We start from the raw sequence: 23908 nt of genomic DNA on the forward strand, positions 1-23908 counted from the left end.
CCTAAAGTGAGTTCTAGGATGGCCAAGTCTCAAAAAACTAAAAATAAAATTAGTGGTAGAGAGATGTCTCAGCAGTTGAGAACATTGCTATTGGGGCTGGAGAGATGGTTCAGTGGTTAAGAGACTGTTCTTCCAGAGGACCTGGGTTCAATTCCCAGCACACACATGGCTGCTCTCAACTGTGACTCAAGTTTCAGGGAATCTGACTTCCTCACACAGGCATACATGCAAGCAAAACAATTGGTTCTCATAAAAATAAGTTATTTTTAAAAATGGGGTACCTTTTCATGGGGTTCACAGGATAAACTAAGCTGCCTCCTTCATCAAGGGTGAGGAGTTAGTATTACTCCTACGTGCAACCAAAGAAACTTGATGATTTGTTGTGTGTGAACTGATGAGTGTTAAGGATATCAATAACCATAAACGTGTGTACACAGGGCACCTTTGTTACTCAAAAATGTTTTGTCGTTTTGTGTCTCACTGTAACTCCAGCTGGCCTTGAACTCAGAGATCTGCCTAACTCTGTCTCCCCAGCATGGGATTAACGATGTGGACTACTTTGTCCAACTCTAAACAGGTATTAATCTGACTTGTAACTCCAGCTACTTCAGAGAGGTTGATGCAAAACGCTTCGGAGTTCAAGGTCTGCCTGGTGTATTTAGGAAGACCCTATCTCAAAATTCAAAAGGACTGCACCTGGGCAATGACACACACCTTTAATTCCCTGCACTCTGGAGGCAGAAGCAGGTGGTTCTCTCTTTAAATCCAATCTGGCCTACAAAATGAGTTCGAGGACAATCAGGGCCGTTAATGTGGAGAAACCTGTCTATAGATAGATAGGTAGGTAGGTAGATAGATAGATAGATAGATAGATAGCCAGCCCAGCAACTTGGTCTACAAGGGTAATTGGTTTTTCAGCCCTCAGACTTACATATACTTCCTCTGTCACAACATTGCTTGTTAGCAAAGTGTGGGCATGCCTAATACCAGCCCCAGGTTCATAAGAGTTGCAAGGCCAACCTGAGCTATATGAGATTATTTTAAAAAATAATAAAAGTCAAAACCACATTGGGTATATACAGTAAAGAAAATCCACCCTCACAGTTTCTTATTCAGCCATTTGGCACTGTTGAAAGTGGCTCATGGGGCTGGAGAGATGGCTCAGTGGTTAAGAGCACTGACTGCTCTTTCTAGAGGACCCAGGTTCAATCCCCAGCACCGATATGGCAGCTCACAACTGTCTGAAGTTACAGTTGCACGGGATCTGACACCTTCATACCAATGCACATAAAATAAAGTTAAATAAACCATAAAAATATTTTTTTAAAAAGTGGCTCATAGGTTCGGGTTTGCAGCTGGGTGACAAAGTGGGTACTTAGTACAGTTTACTCCCTGCACGTTGAATTAAAATTCATGTTACCACATTTTGGCCTATTGATTGTTTTAAGGTAGGCAGTGGCATTGGGTAGTATCAAAGTGTTGCACATCCATCACTTTTATCCAGTGCCAAGACATTCTCATCCTCAAAGCCTTCATTCTCATAACAGTGACTGCCTCTAAGGTGTAGTGTGGTCCACCCTCAAATTCTCAGGCTGACCCAAGAGGAAATCAGCCTGAACTACAGAGGGAAACCCTCTCCAAAACCCTGATACCAGGCACTCAGCACTCAGTAAAGCAGAGACAGGCAGAGCTCTAAATTTGAGACCAGCCTGGTCTACATAGCCAATCCCAAATAGGACTACATACTGAGAACCTGTCTCAGAAACAAATCCAAGCCTGGCTTGGTGGCTGATGTCAGTAGTACCAGCTCTCAGGAGACAGGCAGATTTCCAGTTGAGAATCTTGGTTACAGAGTAAGAACATGTCCCCCAAAAAAATCAAACCTAGTGAGATGCCTGAACAATTAAGAGCACTTGGTACTTCTGTTTCCTGTGAAGTTTTCAGCTCACAGATGTCTGTACCAGTTCCAGAGAATCTGGTATCTCCTCCTGACCTTTGACACCAGGAATGGATAAGATATATGTACACACATGCAAGAAAACACTCATGAATGTAAAATTAAAAAAAAAAAAGTGGGCCGGGTGGTGGTGGCGCACGCCTTTAATCCCAGCACTTGGGAGGCAGAGGCAGGCGGATCTCTGTGAGTTTGAGACCAGCCTGGTCTACAAGAGCTAGTTCCAGGACAGGCTCCAAAACCACAGAGAAACCCTGTCTCAAAAAAAACAACAACAAAAAAAAATGGCTGGAGATATGGAAGAGAACGCAAGTTCTACTGCTAGCACCCATGTCAAGTGGCAGGATCTGAAACCATCTTCTAGCTGTCATGGGAATCTCCACTCATGTCCTCAACCCACACACACATAAAAAAAAAAAAATTTTTTTTTTTTTTTGAGGTTGGGTTTCTCTGTGTAGCCCTGGCTTTTCAGGAACTTTCTTGGTAGATCAGGTTGGTCTTGAACTCTGGGATCTGCCTGCTTCTGTCTCCTGAGTGCTGGGATTAAAGGACTGTGCCACCAACATCTGGCTTTTTTTCTTTTTTCTTTTGATAAAAACAAATCTTAATGAGCCCAAATCAGCTGGGTGGTGGTATAATCCCAGCACTCAGGAAGCAGAGGCAGATGGGAGTTCGAGGCCAACATGGTCTACAGAGTGAGTTCCAGGCTGGGTGGTGGTGGCACACGCTTTTAATCCCAGGATTCGGGAGGCAGTTCGAGGCCAGCCTGGTCTACAAGAGCTAGTTCCAGGACAGGTTCCAAAGCTACAGAGAAACCCTATCTCAAAAAACAAAACAAACAAACAAAAAAAAAAAACCCGACAACAACAAGGAAGTGTGGGAGTCCGGTGCTAGCCCAGATGCTCAATTATTAATTATTTTTCTCAACTAGACCCCAACATAAACTATCTCTCTGGGGCTGGAGAGATGGCTCAGTGGTTAAGAGCATTGCCTGCTCTTCCAAAGGTCCTGAGTTCAATTCCCAGCAACCACATGGTGGCTCACAACCATCTGTAAAGAGGTCTGGCGCCCTCTTCTGGCCTTCAGGCATACAGACAGAATATTGTATACATAATAAATAAATAAATAAATAAATAAATAAATAAATAAATAAATATTTTTAAAAAAAACTATCTCTCTGGACCGGCAGCATGGAGGCATGGGAATAAAGACACAACTCACATGATTTCATTGGGAGGGAGACTTTTAGTGGTCCCTTATGAAGTCCTGAGTTCATTCTCCAAACAGTCTTTATACCAAAACTTTACCAAGGGGGAAAATACATTAGCATTTTGTTTCCTAGGTAACCAGGTGAATGGCCTTTCCTCATGTCTGCATCTACCTGTCTGCTGTGTATGCTAGCTGTCACATAGGCTTGAATCAGCATCTCTATAAGGCATTCTCCAAATTACAAAGGAAGGAGCAAAATCCTGACCTTTTGTTAGGTTAGCCACAGCCTGCCTGGCAGGATATGTGACCCATCAGGAGGGGCCTATGGCTTTAGAGCCTGGCTGTCATACCATATAGAAATATGGGCCTACAAAGAAGAATGACTACATTTTCAAGCAGGGAATTTCCTCAAGCCTCCAAGGGAATGGAGACCCTTACCCAAATGGCTGACCTTAGGAAAAGGACTTCCGGGGAGCAGACACTTACACCACACTTTCTTAGTCATATTATATGGACCTGTTCCCCTCATAACACTCCAGAAGGGAAGGTCCTGGTGTCTTACTCTTTTCCCATTATACCATATAATTCTGATTTCTCTGTATTTAAAACTGAAATCTTGCCCTTAATGGCCTCAGGCTCTGGATCTGAACTGTAGGCATTTCATCCTTGGGATCAGGGGTGTCTGGTAAACCTTTAACATTCTTGTTCTTGGTGTAATTAGGAGGGCACAGTGAAATTCCTGGTTCCGTGGTGGTGGGGATTTTTTCCAAAAAAAGTCTACCATTGTCCATACATATACATATATACAATATACATATATGTATATGTATATTGATGTATATTGGTTTTTGAGACAGGGATTCTCCTTGTTCTCTGTGTAATAATCCTAGCTGTCCTGGAAGTAGGTGGGGTTTTTTTGTTTTGTTTTGTTTTGTTTTTTGAGACAGGGTTTCTCTGTGGTTTTGGAGCCTGTCCTGGAACTAGCTCTGTAGACCAGGCTGGTCTCGAACTCACAGAGATCTGCCTGCCTCTGCCTCCTGAGTGCTGGGATTAAAGGCGTGCGCCACCACCGCCTGGCTTTTGAATCTATTTTCAAAAAAGGGGAAAAAGGAAAAAAATATTTATTTATGTATTTTATGTTTATGTGTGTTTTGTCTACATGTATACACACCAGAAGATATAGGATCCCATGGGACTACAGTTATAGATGGTTGTAAGTTGCCGTGTAAGTAATTGAACTCAAGAGACTCTGGAAGAGGAGCCAGTGTTCTTAACTGCCAAGCCTTCCCTCTACCCATAATAAGATTTTTATTTATGGATGGAGGGAAGGTTATTATACCCCCACATTATACCATGGTGCCCCCCCCACTCCTTTCTACACACCACCAGCTGTAATTCTCCCAGGTTTCATGTGGTCTTGGGACTTAGAGAGAGTGTGGAATGTGGAGAGCTAGCTGATGGATTCTATCTAGCCACCTGAGATGAGAGTCTTCGTCTTCGGTGAGCAGTTTCTCTCTCCCTTCCCTTCCCTTCCCTTCCCTTCCCTTCCCTTCCCTTCCCTTCCCTTCCATTTGTCCTTCCCCTTCCCCCCTTCCCCTTCTTCCCCTTCCCTTTCCCCTTCCCCCTTTCCCTTCTTCTCCTTCCCCTTCCCCCCTTCCCCTTCCTCCCATTCTTCCCCTTCTTCCCCTTCCCCTTCCTTTCTTTCTTTCTTTCTTTCTTTTCGAGATAGAGTTTCTCTATGTAACTATGACTCCTGGAACTCACTTTATAGATCAGGCTGGCCTCGAACACACAGAGATCTGTCTGCTTCTGCCTCCCGAGTGCTGGATTTAAAGACGTGTGCCACCACCGCCCTGCATAATGAGCCGCTTCTTTGGGGTCACCCATGTTCTGTAAGTTAGCCCAACAAACTCATTGCTTTGCTAAGATGGACTTTGGGATCATTACTTTGTTCTGTCACTGGCATTCTATCTGGGGTTAGGAGTGTATTTATATCTCCCCAGGAAATGTCCATGGCACAAACTGTGAACCAAAATAAACTGTTTTATCCTAAAAGGTGTTTTGTTTGTTTGTTTTTTGTCCCAGCATGTCACCCCAGGTGCTCTATCAGTCTTTAAGGAATTAGGAGATCTGGGTTGTAAAGTATGTGTGAGAATTCTAGTGTGAAAACACTGGGATCAGGTTCTAATTGCAAACTGACAGAATCAGTACAAGACACAACAAGTACTAAAGTGATAGAGGAAGGTCATTGGCTAATAAAGGAACTGCCCTGGCCCATTTTATTGGTTAGAAGATAGGTGGGAGGAGTAAAAACAGAACAGAACGCTGGGAGGAACAGGAAGTGAGGTCAGAGTCTCGACAGCTCTGCTCTTGGGAGCAGACGCCTGAGAGAGACGCCATGCCCTGCTCCCGGGATGAAGCTCCGACCCAGGATGGACATAGGCTAGAATCTTCCCGGTAAGTGCACCTTGGGGTGCTACACACAGATGATTAGAAATGGGCTAAATTAATATGTGAGAATTAGCCTAGAAGAGAATGGGCCAAGCAGTGATTAAAAGGATACAATGTCCGTGCAATTATTTCGGGGCATAAGCTAGCCGGGCAGGCGGCTGGGTTGTTGGGGACGCAGCCCCGCCACCGCCCTTATTACTTCATATGGCGCCCACGTGGACAACTGCTTCCACATTAAGCCTGAGACAGCTTGGGAAGTAATTCTAGAACAAAATGTAAGCATTGTGCCTGGTTTCTTGGTAGCAGCAATTTCTCGGTTCTACTCTGCTTGCTAGAGGCAAGCAAGCGCCTCATCTAAGAGAGGCTTCCTGACTCAGCTTTAGCTGCAAAGCCTGCAGCTCATTAAGAGGTCCTGCCACGAAACACTTAAACGGTGTTGACGAAAAGCTGAACACATGCTTTTCGGTTTTCAGCCGTAGCAGGAAAAAAGCTGCGCCGTTTAAAAATGCCGGCTTTCTGGGCCATCCTGCCAGGGCAAACTCTGACTGTTTGAGGCAGGAGGGCCAGCTACCGAGAGAGGACTTGAGTGTTGTCTGTTGTAGCTCGCTGGCTGGCAGGGACCTTGAAACGCCATAGAGGCTATAAACATGGCTGCAGCCTGTATATCCGCCATGAGGCTGGAAAGCTAAGGAATGGACTGGATCTAACTGGCAAAGCCACGGCTTTAGTCCTACTGATATTGCTTGGTACATTAAAGACTCATGTGGTCAGAAAAACAGAGATACAGTAAAGAGAACGTCAAAGAAAAAGAAAAATTTTAAATGATTTACAGTGTTAAAATATATGCAGACTAAAAGTTAAAATTCTTAAAGTAAACCTCTGTGACTTCAAGGTGTGGTAGCACATGCCTTTAATCCCAGTGCCTAGAAGGCAGAGACAAACAGATCTCTGTGAGTTCAAGGTGTAGTAGTGTACACCTTTAATCCCGAATGCCTGGGAGGCAGAGACAGGTGGATCTCTGAGAGTTCAAAGACAGCCTGGTCTACAGAGTAACTTCAGGTCAAAGATACAGAGAACCTGTCTCAAAAAGCAAAAAGTTAAAAGTAAAAATAAATGAAATAGAGGTTAAAACAAAGCTGCACAAAGATGGAAAATACACAGAGAATTTTGATACTGTATGCTATTATGCTCTCTTTAAATTATTTAAATGCTGAGGAAGGAGCAACAGATGCTAAAAGATATTTATTTATAAATGCTGCTGAACTAATCCAACATAGATATTTTGAATTTGGATCTAAGGACATGATACTTTGGAAAGGAGTTTCTTATTTTGTTTTCACAGAGGATGAGACGCTGTTCATTTCTTCTATTCCGATTTGGTATGATGGACCACGTCCTCCTGAAGGGTTGCTGTGAACATCTTCAGAAAATTGCTTTGCTCAACTGCCAACTGAGATGAAACTAGCACACAGGTTATACCATGAAAGACCTAATTAACGATGCCCCCATTCAGCAGGAAGCAGTTTGGAGAGAAAAAACTGCGCCCATATTCCCAAATATGGTTTATAAACGTTCTTTTACATTTAAAGGGGGATATGATATAGGTATGAATAATTTGCATTAGTATAGATTTTGCTTTATTGACAGAGATTTGAGGTCAATTTTGTTATATATATGTGTGTTTCTGATTTTGATTAAGGTATTGTTATTGTGTAGTTCATTTAAATATGTACTGTATAATTAAGAAATATAGGTTGTTAATGGATAATCATCGATAATAGTAAAGCTTGTAGTCATGTTAGTTAGATTTTCTAGATATATAGAGATATATTTTAGATAGACATTCTTCATATCTTTCAAAGATTACAGAATAGGACATTTAATGTTTTAATAACTGAGGACTTTTCATGACAATGAGACACTCTGCTCCTGGCAGCACCAATGTACTTCAAGAGGAAGATGGGCATCGAAGAGGCGCCTTATGGAGTTTGATAGCCATTTGGGCAAGCAACTGCTCTTGCCTGGACTATTGCATAAACTGGACACAGAGAACCCACAGAGATAGGACTACTGAACTTGCCTAAGGTGAGATGATCTTTCGGGGTTCCTGATTCATGAAAGAGTCTGCGAGACATTCTGCAGGACACAACAGATAGTGACTGAACTGACTTTTAATTTTCCTGCTTTATGGAAATGTCTGCTGGATACCATGGGCCTGAAGGCTGAAGATGGATGCCCCAACGGTACAAAAGAACTTTGGGTGACTGTCCAGGCAGCGAGATGTCTTTGTCATTTCTAGAGTTTGAAGTTTCTTAGTTCTTGTTTACTTAGGTAATATTATATCTTTCTGGAGTCTTTGATGGAGTTAAGAATAGTTATAGTTATAGTTTTCCTTAGTTATGATAAAGATTATTGTAACTTTTACTTGATAACTGTTTTGTTATATGTAATTTTGCTATGTTAAAGTTAAAGCCTTTTTTTTTTTGTTTAAACCGAAAAAGGGGAAATGATGGAGGAAGGTCATTGGCTAATAAAGGAACTGCCCTGGCCCATTTTATTGGTTAGAAGATAGGTGGGAGGAGTAAAAACAGAACAGAACGCTGGGAGGAACAGGAAGTGAGGTCAGAGTCTCGACAGCTCTGCTCTTGGGAGCAGACGCCTGAGAGAGACGCCATGCCCTGCTCCCGGGATGAAGCTCCGACCCAGGATGGACATAGGCTAGAATCTTCCCAGTAAGCGCACCTTGGGGTGCTACACACAGATGATTAGAAATGGGCTAAATTAATATGTGAGAATTAGCCTAGAAGAGAATGGGCCAAGCAGTGATTAAAAGGATACAATGTCCGTGCAATTATTTCGGGGCATAAGCTAGCCGGGCAGGCGGCTGGGGTGTTGGGGACGCAGCCCCGCCACCGCCCTTATTACTTCACTAAAGTTTTTCCAAAGTTGACAAAGCTATATGTATGCACCCTTGATTTTAAAAAAATCATTACTAGGGCTGGAAAGATGGCTCATTGGTTAAGAGTACTGACTGCTTTTCCAGAGGTTCTGAGTTCAATTTTTAGCGACCACATGGTGGCTCACACCCATCTGTAATGAGATCTGGCGCCCTCTTCTGGCCTGCAGTGGCACATTGCAAACAGAACATGGTATATACAATAAATAACAAATCTTTTTTAAAATCATTACTAAATGTTACATGTATATTCCCTTTCTTTTTTATTATTTATTTATTTATTTTTTTTTTGGTTTTTCGAGACAGGGTTTCTCTGTGGTTTTGGAGCCTGTCCTGGAACTAGCTCTTGTAGACCAGGCTGGTCTCGAACTCACAGAGATCCGCCTGCCTCTGCCTCCCGAGTGCTGGGATTAAAGGCGTGCGCCACCACCGCCCGGCATATTCCCTTTCTTTATTGATGATGGGGCTCAAACATGTGGCCTGGGATGTGCTAAGCAAGTTCTCTATTGCTGAGCTATACCTATAGCCTGATAATTAAAAAAATAATATGTGTATCATTGGGTAATTTTGGGGGGAAAGTTGAGGCAGGGTCTCTCTACACAGCTCCAGCTGTCTTAGAAATCACTCTATAGACCAGGTTTGCCTCAAACTCAAAGAATCCCCTGTAATGGTCTGCTCTGTCCCTTTAAGAGACAAGCCATGCCCACTCTCTCCCCAGTTCTCTGAGGCAGGCTTATCTTCAGCTTCCAGCAGTTCCTTCTTTTCCATCTCCCTCTCAAAAGAGGCAGCTTTTGTCTCTCCCTTCTCCCCACTTCTCCCCTTCTCCTCTTCTGCCTCCCCCCCACTCTCTCTCACCATTACACCCCCGTCTCTGCCTCCCGAGTATTGAAATTAAGGGTGTACACCACCATGCTCAGTCCCAGTTAAACTGAAAGCCACAATAGAAGCAGGAAGATCAGGAGTTTCAGGCCAGCCTCAGTTATACAGGGTGTTGGAGGTCAATCTGGGCTACAAGAAACCCTGACTCAGCAAAACAATAACAATAAAATATTTCTCCTACTGAAGTCCAAAAGCAAGAAAACTCTAAAAAGTATGTAAAGAGGGCTGGAGAGATGGCTCAGAGGTTAAGAGCACTGGCTGCTCTTCCAGAGGTCCTGAGTTCAATTCCCAGCAACCACATGGTGGCTCACAACCATCTGTAATGAGATCTGGCGCCCTCCTCTGGCATGCAGGCATATATCGAGGCAGAATGTTGTATACATAATAAATAAATAAACCTTAAAAAAAAGTATGTAAAGAACATGATTGGTAGAATGTTTGTCTAGTGTGCACAAAGCTTTGGGTTCCACCCCCAGCATCTCATGCCTACAATATGAGCACAAAGCCTTGTCTGGAGCCCAGTGCTGGTGACACACACCTTTAGTTTAAGCACTTGGGAGGCAGAGGCAGGCAGACCTCGTGAGTTTGAGGCCAGCCAAGTCTGCATAGTGAGTTCCAAGACAGCTAGGGCTATGTAAAAAGACCATGTCTCAAAGGAAAACTGAAGGTACTATGTTAGGGGGCACTGGAGATGGCTCAGCATTTAAGAGCAACTGCTACTCTTCCAGAAGGCCTGGTTCAGTTCCCAACAACCACATATGGTGTTTAGGTCCCTGTACCCATCTCACAACTACCTGTCACCTCCAGTTCCAGGGGATCCTCTTTTAGTTTCTTTGAGCACCTACATTCATATACACACAACACACAAATACAAATAATAAAAAAAACCAAACTACTAAGCCTAGCCTGACAGTGGTGGTGCACGCCTTTAATCCCAGCACTCGGGAGGCAGAGGCAGGAGGATCTCTGTGAGTTCGAGGCCAGCCTGGTCTACAAGAGCTAGTTCCAGGACAGGCACTAAAGCTACAGAGAAACACTGTCTCGAAAAACCAAAAATCAAAAACCAACCAATCAAACACCCCCCCCAAAAAAAACCAAAACAAAACTAAGCCTAGCAGAGTGGTGATGGAACTGGTGCACACTTCAAACACAGCACGCGGGAGACAGAGGGGTCGATCTCTGAGTTCAAGGTCAGCCTGGTCTATAGCCGGTCTAGAGAAGAACAAGTTCCAGTACAGTCTGGGCTACACAGAGAAAGATCCGTCTTGAAAAACAAAAACACAAACAAATTAGGCCTGGGGGGATGACTCAGTGGGTAAAGTGCTTGATTTAAGGTGGAGAACAATTGAAGATACATAACCTGTTACCTTCACCTTTGCTCACAGGCTAGCATTCCTGTGTGTGCTATATAATGCATGAGAAAGACAATGTGTGTGAAATATAATGTAAGCAATATACAGGGTTTCTCTGTGTAATAGTCCTGGCTGTCCTGGAGCTCACTTTGTAGACTAGGCTAGCCTCAAACTCACAGAGATCCACCTGCCTCCGCATCCCAAGTGTGCACCATCACAGCCTGGAAATTTTCTATTTTCTAGTAGCTACATTAAACAAAACAGGTAAAATTAAGTACAATGTTTAAATTTTTTACATTTATTTAGTGTACACACGAGTACAGAGATTATTGGACAGCTTGCAGGAGTTCTTTGCTACTTTCACCAAGTGCCTAGATTTGAAACTGGTGTTCTATACTAGTTCCCCAGGACTAGATACATTGTATCCTTCAGGGAAGCACTTCAAGGCATGGTGGTCTTTAATGTCTTTAATCCCAGCACTCTGAAGCAAAGGTAGGCAGATCTCTGAGTTGGAGGGCAACCTGGTCTACATAGTGAGTTCCAGGACAGCTTGGGCTATGTAGACAAAACAAAATTCTGGGTGTTCTAAAGGGTGGCCCTTATTGAAAGTTAACAACTCAAAAGCTTCAGGAAGTCCCTGAAATTGGCCAGATGTACTATACCCCTCCCTTCCCAAGCTCATATTAAGCATTGAGGACTACTAAAAGATACTTTCAGACCAGACTAGCAGATTTTTAAAAAAAGATTTATTTTTTATTATATATACAGTGTTCTGTTCCCGTGTATTCCTGCAGGCCAGAAGAGGGCACCAGATCTCACTACAGATAATTGTGAGAGACCATGTGGGTGCTGGGAATTGACCCCAGGACCTCAGGAAGAACAGCTAGTGCTCTTAACCACTGAGCCATCTCTGCAGTTGTGAAGCCCTCAATTTGATCCCCAGCACTTCCCATGACCAGTCATGTTTGCACACAGTTGTAAAATCCTGTCTGGGGTGGGGGGAGAAAAAATACTAGTATTGTTATTAAAGGCAAATATGGGCTTATGTTCTATGAGAAACAAGAACTACTAATTATATGGGTTTTTTTTCAAGCTATTCTCTTGATCTTTGTTTATAGACAGGGTCTCTCTTGTAACAGTCCTGGAACTCTGTAGACAAGGCTGGCCTGGAACTCAGAGAGATTCCCTTTCTCTGCCTCCCAAGTGCTGAGATTAAAGGTGTGTGCCACCGTGGCCTGCAGCCAGGCTAATATTGGGTATTTTTATGATTGGTACAAGTTAGATTTAGGCTGCTAGCAGCTTCTGTGAAATTGTTCAAAACTGGACAGACACATAACCACATCCTCTCTCTTCTGCCCTTAGCATTTTTTTGTTTTATAAAAAGGCAAGCAAGCAGGTTAGAGATGTGATTCTGTGTCGACTAGCCAGGGCTGTCATACAGAGAAATCTTGTCTTAAAAAACCTTAAAGAACTGTATTTCAGGCTGGGATGTTTTGAAAGCCCCAAGGGGTCAAATACCTAGTTTTAAAGCATGTTGGAAGTTGACTTAGTCTTTGAGTGTTAGTTTGGTATACAAGGAGAGTGCCCTAGGCTTGGAGATCAGTACTAATCAATCTGCAGATCTACAGAGGCCAGCCAAGAAAGAAAGACTGGTTGCGGTGGTGAACACATGTGATCTCATCACTTGGAAGGCTGAGGCACGAAGGGTAAAAATTCTTTTTTTTTTTTGCCTCCCGATTGCTGGGACTCAAGGTGTGCGCTAGCACACAGGAAGGGTAAGAATTCTTAAGACACTTCTCCGAGAAAAGATTCCCTGATGGTTGGCCGGGCGGTGGTGGCACACGCCTTTAATCCCAGCACTCGGGAGGCAGAGGCAGGCGGATCTCTGTGAGTTCGAGACCAGCCTGGTCTACAGAGCTAGTTCCAGGACAGGCTCCAAAGCCACAGAGAAACCCTGTCTTGAAAAACCAAAAAAAAAAAAAAAAGGATTCCCTGATGGTTTATTCCCTTATATAATTTTATGTCTATGAATATTTGCTTGCATGTATTTCAGTGTACCACATGTACACCTGATGCCCATAGAGACCAAAAGAGGGCATCAGATCCTCCGGAATTAGAGTTATGAGATAGTTGTGAGTTGCCAAGTAGGTATCAGGAACAGAATTCAGGTCATTGGAAAAGCAAGCAGCAAGCTCTCTTAACCCATGACATCTCTCCAGTTTTTATTTCAGAATGCATTGATACGATATAATGAAGAAAATTCCATAACTGGGGGGTACTAGATGTACTGAAACATGTCTGTATTTTTAGAAATTGTCAGGTCACAACCTTATACACCCTAGCACGCCTAACCACAATCCTCTGGCTCTTAATGTCTCTCTTCACCATCTGCCTATTTTTGAGTTTGTCATCTGACCATTGTTAAATATTTGGAGTTCTGTCTTAGCCTTAAAAATCTTTTCTCAGGGGGCTGGAGAGATGGCTCAGCGGTTAAGAGCATTGCCTGCTCTTCCAAAGGTCCTGAATTCAATTCCCAGCAACCACATGGTGGCTCACAACCATCTGTAATGAGGTCTGGTGCCCTCTTCTGGCCTTCAGGCATACACGCAGGAAGAATATTGTATACATAATAAATAATTAAAAAAAAATCTTTTCTCAGGCCGGGTGGTGGTGCACAGGCCTTTAACCCCAGCACTCGGGAGGCAGAGGCAGGTGTATCTCTTTGAGTTGGAGGCCAGCCTGGTCTACAAGAGCTAGTTCCAGGACAGGCTCCAAAGCCACAGAGAAATCCTGTCTTGTAAAACCAAAACAAACAACAAAACAAAAAACAAAAAAAACTTTTCTGAGGCCGGGCGGTGGTGGTGCACGCCTTTAATCCCAGCACTTGTGAGGCAGAAGCAAGCAGATCTCTGTGAGTTCGAGGCCAAAATGGTCAACAAGAGCTAGCTCTAGGACAGGCTCCAAAGCTACAGAAACCCTGTCTCTAAAAACAACAACAAAAAAATCTTTTCTCGTCGATCTTCCCTGTGATGATCCCCATTAATCTGCAAGGTTTTTTTCCTTGGGTCTTCGTGATGGCTTCCTCCGAAAAGTCTTCTCTCTTAGTTTTCTGGTTGCTCTGAAGGCTCCTGTCTGTGCGGTCTTCTTTTCTTGATCTTAGCTTTTCAGTTTGCGGGGTGCACTGCCTCCTTCCTCCGTCCCTGAAGTCCCTTGATTGCCTTCGAAGGTTCCCCCAGCCCGGGGAGCCCGCCTCCCGTCTGCATCTCTCAGCTTGCTACCTACGGCTGCTGCGGTGTTCTCTGCAACTGGGAGGGCCAGCGGGACGCGCACGTTAGGCGCGGCGGCGACGCGGGGCCGCGCGCGCAGCGTGCGCGGTGACGTCACTGCGCTGGCGGCGGCGGCAGGGCTGTTTGTTCTGCTCTTCCCGCAGCCGAGGGAACCGAAGCAGTGGCGGCGGCTGCGGCGGCGGCGGCGGCTGCCGGCGGTTTCCGCAGGCGAGCGGGGCCTGTGAGTGCGGCGGCGCAAAGGGCGCGGCGGACGGGCCCCGTCTCGGCGCAGGTGGCCCGGACAGCGGGAGGCGGCGGCGTGCGGCCTAGCGTCTCAGGTGAGGACCGGTGTCCTTCGCGGTCGCGAGGCGGGCTCGCCGGGCCCCACGGCGCGGCCCGCGTAACCTGCATTGCGTAATGGAGCCGGTGCGCCACCACCTACGCCATCGGCGCGGCGCGGGGGCGGGGAGGCCGGAGCTTCGTGGGCCCGGAGACTGCTTGCGGTCTGCTGGGGCCGCCCGCGCCGTTGGGGCGGCGGCGGCGGGGCGAACTCGCGGGCTTTCGCAGTGGAGCGGTTGTGGCCGCCGCTGTCCCCCGGGGCACGGGCGGCATTGGAGAACGGGACCGGGGGCGCGGGCGCGCTGGGCGGCTGGACGGGCGGCCGGGGGCGGGTGGGGGGCGGGCCAAGCGCCCGGCACTTCCTGCCGCCGCCATTTTGTCAAGTGAGGAGGAGGAGGAGGAAGCGGCTGCCGCGGAATCCGCGGTGCGCGCCCGGCCCGGGTAAGTCCGGGCTCGGGATGCTGGCCGCGGGTACTCCTAGTCCCCTTTCTTCAGTTCCCCATCGGGACTGGTCGGGGCTGCGCGCTGTGTCCCGGCGCGCTGACCTTCCGCCACCTGGGTCCTGCCGGCGCTGGGATAGTGAGTTCCCGCTTCCATAATCTCACCTTTCTGGCTGTCCCTGGAGCTCTACCTAGAAAGAGGTAGAAGATCCCGTCCAGAGGGAGAGGGCTGCCACCTCCTGCCTGCCCCAGACGGGACCCAGGGAACAGGAGGGGTGACGAAGGACTAGTGGTTCCCTCGACCCACCCACTCCCAGTCTGGAAGCCCCCTCTTTGGGCGCTTTGTTTTGCCAGGTTCTGTGCGCTCTGGCGTCACTTGCAATGATCTTTTTTATTTGCGAGTGTGTGTGTCGGTTTAGGGTGGGGATGTGGGGGAGTTGTGATTCAGCAAAATAAAATGACCCCCCTCCACACACAAACACGGAAATAGCACAACTTGAAGGAGATACCCCCAAGACCGGGCCTTGGTTGGGGATGGGAAATCCCAGGTTAGTGTAGTGGACAGTGTGAATACTTGTGCTCAGGCCGGTGGATGAGTCATGTGCTTCTGCTAAGTGGCTGACCTCTCTTTTAGTCAAGACAGGAATTTTTTTTTAAAGTGTTTTTAGCCTGCTTATTTACTTGTTTATGCTTTGTTCAACCTGGTTAGATTATCTTCTCTCGCATTCTGTGTGTCTTGGGTGTCAGTGATGTCTTGCAGCAAGCCTGTAGAAAATTGGAATATCTTTGCTTACCATCGACGGCCTTGGTTACAAAAATCGGATACGCTGTGTACTAAGCCAATGTGCTCTTTAGTGCTGTAATGAATGGTTGGAAAATTTTTATGAATGGAGATGTCAACTTTTAATAAACTATAGTGCCTGTCATTGGTAGACCTTGGAAGTTGTAAAGAAAGTCAGGTACAAAAAATTTGAAGGTTTTGTGAATGTTTTCAATTTCAAGAAGACTTTGGATGGCACTATATTTTATGGCCTTTACAATAATTGTTTATTTGGTTTTTCGAGACAGGCTTTTCTCTGGGTACCTTGGGTACCATGGAACTTGCTCTGTAGACCAGGTCGGCCTGGAACTCAGAGACTTACGCCTGCCTTTGCTTCCTGAGTGCTGGGATTGAGGGTGTGAGTCGTGCTGACACTGTTGTTTTAAGGCCTTTCCAATAATTAAAAGAACATTCTTTTCATTTAAATTTGGATGGGGATGATCTTTCCATGGAGGGCATTTATAGATAACCAACTCCTTCCTACCCAGAAGATAAAGCCAGGAAGGTTGGAGAAGATAAAACTGTCAAATATTTTTGAGTTGATCAAATCAAGAAGAAAAGTGCCTAATCTACTACAAAATACAAGCACCACATATTTGGGGAGATGGTAGAGTTAGGTCTCAGGCTGGAGTCAGTCTCTTAAAATGGTGTGGTAGTTGGTTTTAACTGGAAAAAACCCACCCCCTTTTATCTTGCGAGTATTCTTCTAATGCAAATTTGCTAAAGATAGGGATTTTGCCTACTGATAAAAGTTGGGATACAAAAGTGGCTCAGATAGTTTGGGTGTTCTGAAAGTGTGTATCTAGTTTGGAGGGCTGCAGGGGTGAAAATAGCTAAGAATTTCTGGAGAACCTTAGACCACTTAGTAACAATTCCACTAAATTATTGGATTTTTTTAAAAAGGAATTTAGACTTTGTTTTTAAGAGATAGTCCTTTTGAGCCAGTTTCTGTGATCTTTGCCCTAAATCACACTTTCACTATTTGGAAATAGGGAATGATGTTGTATATTCAGGCTGTTAAATGACTTGAGAATTAGAAAATTTTGAAGATTGGAAGTTACGTTAATTTTTGTGCACCACACGCATTCTTCCCTTAGCGGCCAGAAAAGGGCCTCAGATCTCCCAGACTTAGAGGTGCAGATGTTTGTGAGCAGCCGTGAGAGTGCTGAGACCAGAACCTGAGTCCTCAGCAAGTACAGATGATCCATCTTGCCAGTCTCTGGATGTTAATATATTTTGAGACAAGGTTTCACTCTAGCCTAGGCTGTTGTCAAACTCTACAGTCCTCCTGTCTCAGCTTCCCAAGGGCTGTGAGCCACAACATCCTGCTTGGAATTGTTTTCAAAGAAAAGTCATTTTGGGCACTTTGCTTCTGACAGCCCACTGTCATCTGTGTGGTATAAAGTATTTTGATGTCTAGAGTCTGCAGAGCTGGCTCAGCTGCTCTTGTGTAGGACCCACAGTGGTCAGTTTACAATGTCCTATAACTTCAGCTCTTCAGAATTGACACTGTCTTATGACTTCCTGGAGCCCAGCATGCACTGCACATCCCTCCATCCCTCACCAAAAGTTTGAAAAATGTGGGATTGATGACATTGGTTGGAAAGAAGATGGGCAGAGTGTTACAGTAATCTCAGCACTAAGCAGAGAGGCAGGAGACTCCCCAGTTATAAGATAGCCTGGGCCACACACTCATTCTGATAACAAGAAAGAATTATTTGTTATTGAAAATTGCTAATGGAAGCCGGGCGGTGGTGACGCACGCCTTTAATCCCAGCACTCGGGAGGCAGAGGCAGGGGGATCTCTGTGAGTTCGAGGCCAGCCTGGTCTACAAGAGCTAGTTCCAGGACAGGCTCCAAAACCACAGTGAAACCCTGTCTCGAAAAACCAAAAAAAAAAAAATGCTAATGGAGCCAGGTGTGGTGGCACATGCCTTTAAACCTAGCATTCCAGAGGCAGAGGCAGGCTGATCTTATGAATTTGAGGTCAGCCTGCCACACAGGGAAAGTTGCTGGACTACCAGGGCTACTTGGAGAGACCCTGAATTGAAAAACCAAACAAACAAATAAACAAAAAACCCTGTTAATAGTAGTATTGTTAAGTCTTTGTGATTTTTTTTTATTCTAGTAAGAAAATACTGGACATTTGCAAAGTCAGAGTTCTGAGACAACTCTTGCTGCTATTTCATTTAATACATGCAGCATGCACATGTAACATTTTCCTTTAAGTTACTTTTTTCTTTCATCAGAATTAAATTCCACCAGAGGCTTTTGACTTTGCTTTTTCTTATTCTTCATTTGTCTTTGGTGCCTAAAAGAACATCTTAATAATTGGATAGGAATTTGCCATACATAATATTAAATGCAAGTTCATTAAACAAAATACTACGACTTATAAGGAGTGTGAGTTTTAACTAAGGTAACATTGAAGCCCCTAGTAATTTTGGTAAATTTACTGAGTTTGAGCAGTGTGGTACACAATTACTTAATGTGCACTACTGTGTGTTCTGAGTTTTCTACTTAGCAGCTTTCAGTGTGCCTGGGTGGGATTGGTCTGTTAGTTCAACCTGGCACGGAGAAAGTTTTTTAAAAGGGAGATAAATTGTGGAGAAAGTTTTTTTTTTTTTTTTTTATTTCTTTTGATTTTCGAGACAGGGTTTCTCTGTAGTTTTTGGTGCCTGTCCTGGAACTAGCTCTTGTAGACCAGGCTGGCCTCGAATCCGCCTGCCTCTGCCTCCCTAGTGCTGGGATTAAAGGCATGGGCCACCATCGCCAGGAGAGAAAGTTTTTTAAAAGGGAGATAAATTGCATAAGAAATGTAGCATTTCTTAACTTTCATGCCAGTAAAACATTTGTTACTTTTTGTTTGTTTGCTTGCTTTTTCCAGGCAGCGATTCTCTGTGGCTTTGGAGCCTGTCCTGGAACTAGCTCTTAGACCAGTCTGTCCTCGAACTCACAGAGATCCGCCTGCCTCTGCCTCTCGAGTGCTGGGATTAAAGGCGTGCATCACCATCGCCCGGCTAGTTACTTTTTTTAAAAAGTTGATGGTTTTATCATTGATTCTTGTATAAATAGCAATCTCTGTCATTCCTTAACTCTTACTATGTACAAGAGAAAAAAGATATTTTTTACAGTGTTTTTTTTTTTTTTGGTATCTCAAGTCTTATCAGTTTTGTGCAATCTGAGGTTAAAACTGTTGTATAATTTTTATCAAACTTCTTGTTTGTTTGCTCTTTGTTTTACATTTTTAAGAACACCTTTGAGGTACATAATTCACACAACAAAATTTACCTAATTTTAGCATGGTCACAGACTTGTGCATCCATCGCTATAATCAATTATAGGACATTTCTATGTCCTCACAAAGGACCCATCCTTTTGGTAGGTAGCAAGTTACTATAATCTACTCTGCACATTTGCTCCTTCCAGATACTTCTTTAACCTTTGGTGCCTGACTTTCATTAAGTATGTTTTTAAATGTTTCATTTAACATGGATCAGCACTTTATTTTCTTTCTTTTTTTTCTTTTTAATATTTTTATGGTTATTTAACTTTATGTGCAGTGGTGTGAAGTGTCAGATCCCCTGGAACTGATCTTCAGACAGTTGTGAGCTGCCATGTGGGTGCTGGGAATTGAACCCGGGTCATCTGGAAGAGCAGTCAGTGCCCTCAACCACTGAGCCATCTCTCCAGCCCCCACTTTATTTTCTTTAATGAGAAAATAATACTCTATTTAGGTGTATCACATTTTATTTACTCAATTTTAATGGATAAAATGGGCTTGAGTATAAACTACTTTTTGTTTGTTTGGTTGGTTTTTTAAGATAGGGTTTCTTTGTAGCTTTGGAGTAGTCCTGGAACTCCCTCTGTAGACCAGGCTGGCCTCGAACTCACAGAGACCTGCCTGTCCCTGCCACCCAAGTGCTTGAATTAAAGGCATTTGCCACCACCGCCCAGCTGTAAAACACTTCTTTTATACAAGGTCAGACAGGAGTGGTGGCTCAGGCAGGTGGGTAGAGACTTGGTAACACCTCTGGGATACATTGTAAAGCCCTGTTTGTTTGTTTGTTTGTTTGTTTTGGATTTTTGAGACAGGATTTCTCAGTAGCTTTGGAGCTTGTCCTGGAATTAGCTCCTGTAGACCAGGCTGGCCTCAAACTCACCGAGATTTGCCTGCTTCTGACTCCTGAGTGCTGGGATTAAAGGTATGTGCCACCAGTGCCCAGCTGTAAAGCCCTGTTTATAAGAAAAAAAGTTGTCCATAAGTATTTATGTGGACATGCATTAATTTTTATGGGCTATATATGTGTATATATATATGTGTAATTTGATAGGTCAGATGATAATTATAGTTAACATTTTGAAGATGTACAGAGACTGTTGGTTTGTTTTGTTTTTGTTTTCTAGCAGAGAGATTAGTTTGAGTCTGGGTCTCAGCCAAGGAAGACCTTGAATTTAGGGTTCCTTCTACCTCCACTTGAGTGCTGGAATTAACAGCTGTGCTTCACCATCCTCCATTTATGTAGTGCCGGGGAATCATACACTGAATTTTGCAAGTTAGGCAAGCACCTTACTAGTTGACCCGTTCCCCCCAGCCCTGCAGAGATGAACAGCATTGCTTTGTAATGCTTATATCATAGGGTCAAAAGAAAAGCCTAGCAAAATGCATTTAGATGAATGGAGATATGGTAGCCTGAGAATGTAGGTGCTTACAGAAAAGTTTGATACAAGTGTGTAGGAGAAAGTCTGGAACAGGTAGCCAGAGTTTATACTTAGTTCCTGCTGTCCTGAAATTCACTGTTTAGACCAGGCTGGCCTCAAGTCACAAACATCTACCTTTTTTCTATCCACCAGGTGCCTTCCAAGGGTGCCTTGTCTCCTTCTAAGCCAATTTCAGTGAAGACTAATGTAGACGATTGATAATAAAGGTGGGACTTGCCCATCTTACCTGATGAGATACTAAGAGCAGGATAATGGGGTTAGTTGAAATATACTAGTTATGAAGGTATCTGCTTTGATGTTTGCTGCAATTTGGAAAAATGATCTAGCAGGAGCAGGCCTGATGATGATGTAACTTTATGAAAGAGCAAAAAGATGCTGGTGGAGTGGAGACAGACACATCTCTGCAAACCCTTACTGCTTCCATTGGCTCCGTTTTGAATTGTATTGATGTTCAGGTTTGATGATGGTCTCCAGCAAGGGATTGGTAGGATGAAACTAACAATTGAATGGCTGAGCTGTTATAGTTCCTGAATGTTAGGCTGGGTTCTTGCGATCGGATTTTAAGTCTTGACCACGAGAACCAATTTCTGAGGGAATACCTTTTTGTTAGTTTGTGTGAAATTCAAAGGTGTATTTTACTTGTTTTGAGGCAGAGTTTCTCTGTGTATTCCTGGCTGTTCTGGAACCCACTCTATAGACCAGGCTTGTCTCAAACCCACAGACATCTGCCTGCCTTTGCCTCCCAAGTGCTGAGACTAAAAAGTGCTGGGATCAGAGGCGTGAGCCGCAACCGCCCAGCTCTTTTACAAATAGGTGGGATAATTTAAACATTAACTCCAAATTAAGAGAAATTGCTGGACATCTTTCATCTCAGCACTGAGGTGGCAGAGGCAGGCAGACAGATCTCTTGAGTTTAAGGCCATCCTGCTATGAAGGCTAACCAAGGCTACATTGTGATACCCCATCTCCAAAACAAAATCAAACGCAGGAGAAATTGAGTAAATTTCACATCTCCTGAATGCTGGGATTGATAGCGTGCTATCGTGCTTACTGACCCTTTTTCCCTCTAGAGAAAATCCTGTTAGATCTTCCATTGTGGGGTGTCTCTAGAACTTTGGCAGCAAGCAGTGGTCTTGGGTATCATTGTATACCAGAAAGATAGCTGTGGAAGTCACTGTCAACGGTACAGACTGAAGTTTGTAAAATGGAGTCTGTATTCTAAGCTTTGAGAACAGGGTGACACTGTATGTGTGACTGAGGGCATATCTTGGGTAGGGAAAGTGCAAGCCAGTAGCAGCATTTCTTTTGTTGAAAGGACTGAGAATATTTGTCTCTCATTTATTATGTATACAGTGTTCTGTCTGCATGTATGCTGCAGGCCAGCAGAGGGCACCCAGATCTCATTGCAAATGGTTGTGAATCACCATGTAGTTGCTGGGAATTGAACTCAGGACCTTTGGAGGAGCAAGCAATGCTCTTATTTGCTGAGGCATCTTTCCACCCCCCCCTTTTTTTTAAAGATTTATTTATTATGTATACAGCGTTCTGCGTGCCTGTATGCCAGAAGAGGGCTCCAGATCTCATTATAGGTACCTAGGAGGCACCATGTGGTCTCTGGGAATTGAACTCAATGACCTGGAAGAATAGCTAGTGCTCTTAACCTCTGAGCCATCTCCAGCCCCCCAGATCTTTTCTACTTTGCAGCGGCAGCTCTTCTTTTTTGGTTTCTATTCAAGGCCAAAATTGCTTATTTGTTTCTAGCTGCTGTTGCATCAAGAGACTTGGGCGGACGCATTGTGGAAACAGTGCCAGGGGAGAGGTATTGTTGGACTTTGTATTATGCAATTTCCAGAAATACTAATTAGTAATTCCTGTGTCCTTGAGTGTAGTTAATATCCCCAGTTGTCAGGTAATAAGGCACATGTGACTACTGGTGGTTTGGCCTTTGAGGCTGTGTAAAAATAAAAAGGAAGAGGACTAGTTAGTTAAAGGGGGACTTAAATTTGAAGATTTTACACCTGAAATAGCTGGCATTCACTTTGAGGAAGCATGTATTTTATGGGAGCTGATCATTATTGTAGAGTTGAAATGAGAAACACATGTATAAAACCTGCTGATGTGGGTGGGCAGTGGTCATAATGGACAGCTACCCTTGGACTACTATAATTTTTCAGGACTCAGTTTCTTGTATATAAAATGATATAAAAGGTTTAGGTTCTAGAGTCTGGAATTTGAGGGAAATATTGTTGCTGTTCTGTTTGTTTGTTTGTTTGAGATATGATCTCTGTACCCTAGGTTGGCATCTAATTCAGCGATCCTTCCTTAATAGCCTTCTGAGTGTAGGGATTACAGGTGTTGAGTCACCTCACCAATAGTAATTCTTTATCTTTTTTTTTCAAATAATGTGTCATAAAACTTGCATTAAAGATGTGACAGGATATTACACTTTTTAAGACTAGTTTGTAAACCCTTTGCTTGATTTTATGTATTGAAATGTTTTTTTTTCCTTTGTTTTTTGAGACAGGGTTATACACAGTTGTGAGCTACCATGTGGATGTTGAGAATTGAACCTGGTTCCTCTGGGAGAACAACCAGTGCTCTTTTTGTTGTTGTTCTTGTTGTTATTTTTCGAGACAAGGTTTCTCAGTAGCTGTGGAGCCAGTCTTGGAACTAGCTCTTGTAGACCAGGCTGCTGTCGAACTCACAGAGATCCGCCTGCCTCTGTCTCCCAAGTGGTAGGATTAGATTAAAGGTGTGCGCCACCACCACCTGGCCAGCCAATGCTCTTAATCGCTTAGCTGTCTCTCCAGCCCTCTCCTCATGACTTTAATTTTATTTATGATATGTGTATATAGGTGCTTCCAAGTATGTATATACACCATGTATGTCTGGTAGTCTCTGGAATTCAGAAGAGGGCATTGTATCTGTGAAACTAGAGTTGCAGACAGTTGTGAGTTACCCTGTGGGTGCTAAGAATCCTACCTGGTTCTCTTAACTGCTGAGCCATTTCCCCAGCCCACATGTTTTATTAAGGTAGCTTTTTTTAAGGAAATGTTAGGTCTTTGGGGGTTCAAGTAGCAAATCATCAAGTAGCAAACCATGCCTTGAGTTGGGCATCAGAGGTAGAACACCCATGTCAGATCATGCTGCTGTTAATACAGGTTTCTCAGTGTGGCAAAAAATAACTTAGGAAATAGAAGGATGAAAGGTTTACACTATGAAGGAATTGTCAGGAAGTCTTGGGTTAGAAGTCCGATAGGTTAAATTTCAGTAGGCTTACATGAATGACACTCCTGGAAGATGTTTTAGAATTGTCTTCCAAGTTTAGAGACGCAACCGTTAAGAGTTTCATGATTGGCTAAACTGTTTCTGTATCCAGCGTTTTGTAAAATCTGCTGCTTAGCATTCTTCTAGTATTACAGGGGGTGTATTGAGATTTCCATAATCAAAATAAGCTCAACTATAATAATCATTTTCATATGGTTCTTGCTGTTGAAAGCAGTTGTCAAGATTGACTGAA

At 44.0% G+C, this 23908-nt stretch overlaps 1 protein-coding gene across 6 annotated transcripts in view; it reads left to right on the forward strand.

Annotated features, from left to right (window-relative positions):
* Positions 1-14163: 14163 nt before the first annotated feature.
* The window catches only part of Brd4 (bromodomain containing 4), a 67508-nt gene continuing 57763 nt past the window's right edge, over positions 14164-23908 (forward strand). For 2 of the 6 annotated variants that reach the window (XM_041680466.1, XM_041680469.1), the window contains exon 1: positions 14164-14405. The gene's annotated coding sequence lies outside the window, so the exon portion shown is untranslated. Of the gene's footprint in view, positions 14406-14736; positions 14848-14887; positions 14986-23908 lie in introns of those variants that run through there. The other 4 variants (XR_005976801.1, XM_041680470.1, XM_041680467.1 and 1 more) reach the window with 4 other exon arrangements.

Source organism: Microtus oregoni, unplaced genomic scaffold, assembly GCF_018167655.1.
Source record: "Microtus oregoni isolate MIOR12 unplaced genomic scaffold, Mior012 000034F_ref0000314, whole genome shotgun sequence".
Taxonomy (NCBI): domain Eukaryota; kingdom Metazoa; phylum Chordata; class Mammalia; order Rodentia; family Cricetidae; genus Microtus; species Microtus oregoni.